Here is a 6,000-nt window from a genome sequence, read left to right as displayed (position 1 = left end):
TGTGCTGCCACATCGCAATACATGTGAAACATGTTCGTTGGCATGTATATGTAGATAACGCGGGGATCCGGGGTATTTTGTAATCTAATGTACCAATGAAAAATTCCCGATTTTTTTATTTGTGTCCCAATTTTTTAAAGTCGATATCAAGGAAATTGGCTGATCAAGAGTTGGTCACCCTATATATATCACACATTCCCATGTTTCCAACGCATGACAAGAACAATGAGGATCTGATTCTAAGCTTAATTCACATAACTTAGCTCCCAAAGTGCTATGTCCTGTTATCAAGAAAGATGTTGCCATACTAATATGAAACCATTTATTCAATTTATTAATAAAATTAAACTTAACACTAGGTATAAATAACCTGGTCTCGGCACTAATATCACTGCAATTTTGGGGTTCTGGCCAATTCTCAGCTAATTTACACATAATTTGTTTATTTGCCAATTTTCTATGAATCGTCACATCATTGGTTAAACCCAAAAATGAAATCTGCATACCTTTTCTAGTAAAATAACTAAAATCTCTATAAGTAACATACATATCAAGAGGAAGAACCCCACAATAACTTGCAGGGCATTGTAGACACCGTTTTACACACTCTCAGAATAGTAAGTAACGTAGATCTTTGCAATGAATTGATTTTATTTTTAGATTTAATAATACTAGTACGTTTGAACCAGACAGATGCTGCGTAGCTCACAGTTGGTAAAAATATTACCTTATAATATAAGTTAAGCACCCTTTTGCCTGGCCCCCATTCCTTTCTGGTAATTCTAACAATTGAAGCAGTCAAGTTTTTAATTTTACTACTTAAGCGTTTGATATGATCAGTAAATACAAAGTTAGCGTCATTTAGGAAGTGACGTCATTTGTGTAATTTCCGTAACGCTTTTCGTATGACGGTTTTTTCGTTACAAAATTTTTGGAATAACGCCAGTAAAACGTTTTTAACGTCAATATAAGCGGAATTATTGAATCATTATTTATTTTCAATGAAGGTCGAATTTTAATAATGAAATTAGCTTGCAGTTGTCTTCAACTGCTCCCACTTTTTTTAATGTCTGATATCGATATTTACATGATAATAGTAAAGATTCGGTGTCAGAAAAATTATTCCACTAGAAGTATAAATTGATTTCTTTGAGCTCTGGTAAACAAATCAAAAGAGTAAAAGAAATATAATCAAAATATCAGGACAAAATGAGCTCTGGTAAACAAATCAAAAGAGTAAAAGAAATATAATCAAAATATCAGGACAAAAGAACGTCATTCAATACTGAAATTCAATACTAGTAGATGCCTAATGTTCCCTTTAGGAATATTCCTCCATACCTGGGCAAATTTCGCAACCCATCAAACCCACATATGCTCACAGTAGAGAAATCATGGGACTAACTTGTTAAGGTGGCAGGTCCGCATTGCAGGGAAACTGTTTAACAACCTCAGTAGTATAGGGCTGAGCATTGTCCTGTCGGAATAAACAGTTATACGGAGAAATGGCACCGGACAGGTATAAAGGTAATTTTAAGGGGAGAATACATTTATCTATTTTTTGATGGAAACCATTTTGGATGGAAAAATTATATCCATGAAAATACTAAATACTCAGTTGACTGCCCTTACGCAACAGAATTTTAAACCATCTAGAAATTTTCGAAGATGGCATGGTATTCATTTGAGGAAGGATGGATTTTCACATGAAATTGAGAAATTTCATTATTTCAGAAACTTTCATTTGAATTAAAAATTTGATTTTTCTCGGCTAGGAAAACTTCTGTTTTGTTGCTGCAATCATAAGTTTTGTTTTGTTCAAGCAATCAAATAGTCATATTACACTTAATAGAGATATCAAATGCTTGCGGGCTGTACTACACTGGCGTGCCCAACTTAAGGACCAACACTATTTCTAAAGGTTACAACCCAAAATCTTTACTTACGGTACGCTTTGCTGATGAGAGTAGATTCAGTCTCAGCAGCGATTCTGGACATCAGCTAATCTGGTGAGAGGTTGGCACACGGTATCAACCTGCAAACATCACTGAAAGGGATTGATATGGCGGTAGAGCTGTTCTCGTCTGGGGAGGCGTTATCTTGGATGGACGTACACAACTCCAGATAATGGAAGGCGGTACTGTAACCGGTGCACGCTACTGTACTGTGGTAATCCTTCCCCATGTGCGTCTGTTCTGAGGTGCCTTTGATCCCGAGTTCGTGTTTATGGATGATAACGCCACATCCCATCGCACTGCACTGTTGCTATGCTTTTGGAAAGTGAGGACACTGTTCATATGGATTGGCCTGCCCGTTTCTATCGATCTAAATCCCATCGAACGCATATGGGACGCTCTGGGGAGACACCTAGCGACACGTCCACGCCCACTAGAAAATGTTCACCAGCGGAAGATGGCGCTGACAGAGGAATGGACGATGTTACAGCAAGAACTTATCAACAACGTTGTTCTAAGTATGGACAGGTGGTGCAAAGCCTGCATCGACATTAGGGGTAGCCATATCTCCTACTGAGGACCACCTCTTCCCTTTGTTCCATCTTTGGCAGTGATGCATCTGTATCATGGCGGCAAGTGCTATGTTGCCATTTTTGAATAAAGTTCCTCTGTACCGTTTTGTTTCCGTTGTTTTGTTGGTGTTGTTTCCTTCATCATTTCTGTACCTCACGAGGTTCCTTTGGTATGCTTTTCCCATATCCAGGCCACTCCTATGAGAAGCTACAGGTGAAAACCTGACTGGTCCTTAAATTTTGCACACCAGTGTAGTACGCATATAAATAGATTTTCTGTTTATTGTCTACTTTTGGTATAGTCACTGACGTGATGGCACAATAGACCCATAAGAAGTGTTTTTTTTTTGGGTTTTTTTAACAATGTTTGGCAAGAGTCTTTGGCTCGATCTTTGTTCAGCGCATGGAGTCCCTTTCTTCTGCTGCTGCTGCTGCTGGTTGGTAGCCCCTGATCTACCTTACCGTGATGGTGGTGGACGTGTATCCGGCTTTGGTCGTCCAGGTGTTTGCTGAGGTAACCAAACGGTCAGTTCATCACAAACAACATACCACACACACACACACACACGCACACACACACACACACACACACACACACACACACACACACACACACACACACACACACACACACACACACACACACACACACACACACACACACACACACACACACACACACACACACACACACACACAATCACACAAACAACACTTAACACACGACTCGGTTCGCCTCTGGCAACGATAAATTGTTGTCAGTAGAAGACTCTTCAAGACCTGGACCTACTCATTTTCATGAGCCAAATTTTAAGACTGACTAACTCAGCCACTGAGTGAAAATAGTCCATAATAACTCCTCTCACTTCCCTTTTGAAATTGAGCTTTGTCGCTCAATTTCAAAGAGGAAATTGAGCTTTACCGAGGAGTATCACTCAATTTCGGCCTTCTTCTTCTTCTTCTTTAATGCTGCCGAATGGCGTTTGCGACTTCGTTTTGATATTGTTCTCTGTCTAGCGCTGCGTGTAGAATTTGTGCTGTTGTCATGTGAAGCCAGGTGTTGATGTTATCTAGCCATGCCATTTTCGGTCTGCCTGGGCGTTTCTTGCCTTCGATCTTTCCCTCCAGGATGAGTGGTAGTAGGTGATATTTTTGTTGGTTCCTAGCGATGTGACCTAGGTATTTGCATTTCCTGCTGATGATGGTTTTGAGCAGGTCCCGTTCCGTGTGCATGTCCTGCAGGACCTGTGCGTTGGTTATCTTGGCTGTCCACGGAATTTTCAGCATTCTTCGGTAGAGCCACATTTCGAAGGCCTGGAGCTTTTTTGTAGTGGCTGATGTTAGAGTCCAGGTTTCTACACCGTAGAGCAGTATTGGCCAGATGTAGCATTTCAATGTGCGTAATTTGAGCATGATGTTCAAGCTTCTGTCGGTGAGGAGGGTTCTCCATTTGGTGAATGACTGCCTGGCTTGTTCAATTCTGCTTTTGATTTCGGCCTCATGGTTCAGCTGGTCATCAATGAGTACTCCGAGATACTTGAAGCGGTGTATTTGCTCTAATTTTTCGTTGTTTAGTTTGATCGTGATTTTGCTTGCAGTCCTGCTGACCTTCATCACCTTTGTTTTCTTTTTGTTGATTCGTAGCCCCCATGCTTGGCTTTCTATGTCCACTTCGTTCAAGATGGTCTGTAAATCTTGTTCTGAATCCGCTATTAGTGCTGTGTCATCGGCATATCTTAAGTTATTGATGTAGTGGCCTGCGAAAGGAATTAAATCCAGACGATTTTTACTCCTTGTGACGGAGCAGGGCCGTCATTCATCGCCAGGACAACGCAATCACCATATCATTATTAAACATTATCATTACATGAAAGGAATTAAATTTAAAATGTATATAGTATTTATACTCAGGATCGTGCACACAGAGATAGAAGAGTTTATAAGATGGAAACTATAAAAACATTACCATTGTGGCATCACGTTCATTCGAATACGTTGAGTGTGTAATTCTGTACTTTTACTCCAACAACTTTTACTTGGCGACTGAGGTCAGCACATGTACTCGGAGATACTCGGCATCACATTTGGGCTACAGCTTTTTGTACTTTAACTTACCAGTGCCAATCAGTGATAACTATGGAGTATTCAGAAATTTTTCTTCGAGAGAGCACGCATTTTCTCATATTCCTAATATACTTTTTTTTGTTTGTTTGAGGGGTGGGGAACATATAACTAAACAAAAATGTTTAAGGCTTATTACATATTACAGTGGTAACAGAAAGTCCGCTGTGGTGTACTTTTGAACGCTTGTGTTGTTTCAGTTTTTTTTTTTTTTTTTTTGAAGCAAGATGGTGCGGCTTTCATTAGGTTTGTAGGACGTCTTCTTTAATCCAACTGATATATTTCATAACTAATGAAGATGTAGCTTAACTGGTTATAAACTTTTAATTTTGATTTAGCAGCGTCCAATTAGTGTTTGTCATTTTCTGAGCACAGTATGGCCCAAAAGAAAATACCAGGGCTATGTTAAGTCCTAAGCGCTTGAGTGCAACCAAGAAAATGCCGACCCCCCAAACATTTAAAGGTGTCAGCGTACAGTTTCAGATCCTCTCTCCCACAAACATGAAAAGGTGTCCCTATTTATTTTCCCACTCACCTCAGAGTAGGTGCCTGGATGCGGGCCCTTTTAGGCTTCCATGTTAACGCTACTCTGAATAAACTAACGTTGGTTATAACCATGTCGAACTGCTTTTGTAAATGACCTCCCGTTTCTTCAAATGGTACATATTAAAAAAAAACAACTTATTTTTTCATTTATATGTTTGTATATTACATAAACAAATAAATTTGCTTCATTGGCTTTTTTTTTTTTAAGTTCTTATTTTTATTAAAAAATCGGGTACTGTTTGGAATCAACTAAAAGCATGGTCAGCACGAAATTTAACGCCGGTGCAAATGGTTTGCTATCAGTGGGATTAAGATCTGGCGCCATACCAGCCATTCGTTATTAAAACGAAGTCCGTGCAAATAAACCTGCAAAAGGGTTATCATAAGTTCGAGAGCCTTATTCCGATACCTTTGGCTAGTTAATTTTCTTTCACGATGACGTCGAGATCTGATTGACTACTGATGACAATGCCTGCCCATATTAGCAGACCACACCTGTCTGTCTCTCTTTCCGTCACGCTATGGGACTATAGCAACTCGAACAAGTCCGTTTTTTATTTGATATAATTCCGTCGAGATTCACTTTGTACACAGAATCGTGTTTCATCAGTGATAGCACGCAACTCCCATTTTCATCCTAGGTCAGATGAGTCGGTTCCAGTGCAAGCTGATCTTAAGGCCCTTCTTTAGCATAAAAAGTCCCTTTAAATGTTTGAAAGTATATGATGTGCACTGGTTAATTTTTATTTTCGGAATATATTTTCTATATGCATCATATTTTATTAGTTCATTTTTGCTATTTATGA

The sequence above is a fragment of the Mastigoproctus giganteus genome, chromosome 10, assembly GCF_048544385.1.
Source record: "Mastigoproctus giganteus isolate SK-2022 chromosome 10, ASM4854438v1, whole genome shotgun sequence".
Taxonomy (NCBI): domain Eukaryota; kingdom Metazoa; phylum Arthropoda; class Arachnida; order Uropygi; family Thelyphonidae; genus Mastigoproctus; species Mastigoproctus giganteus.
The sequence above is the reverse complement of the archived record's forward strand: the minus strand, read 5'-3'. Positions refer to the sequence as shown.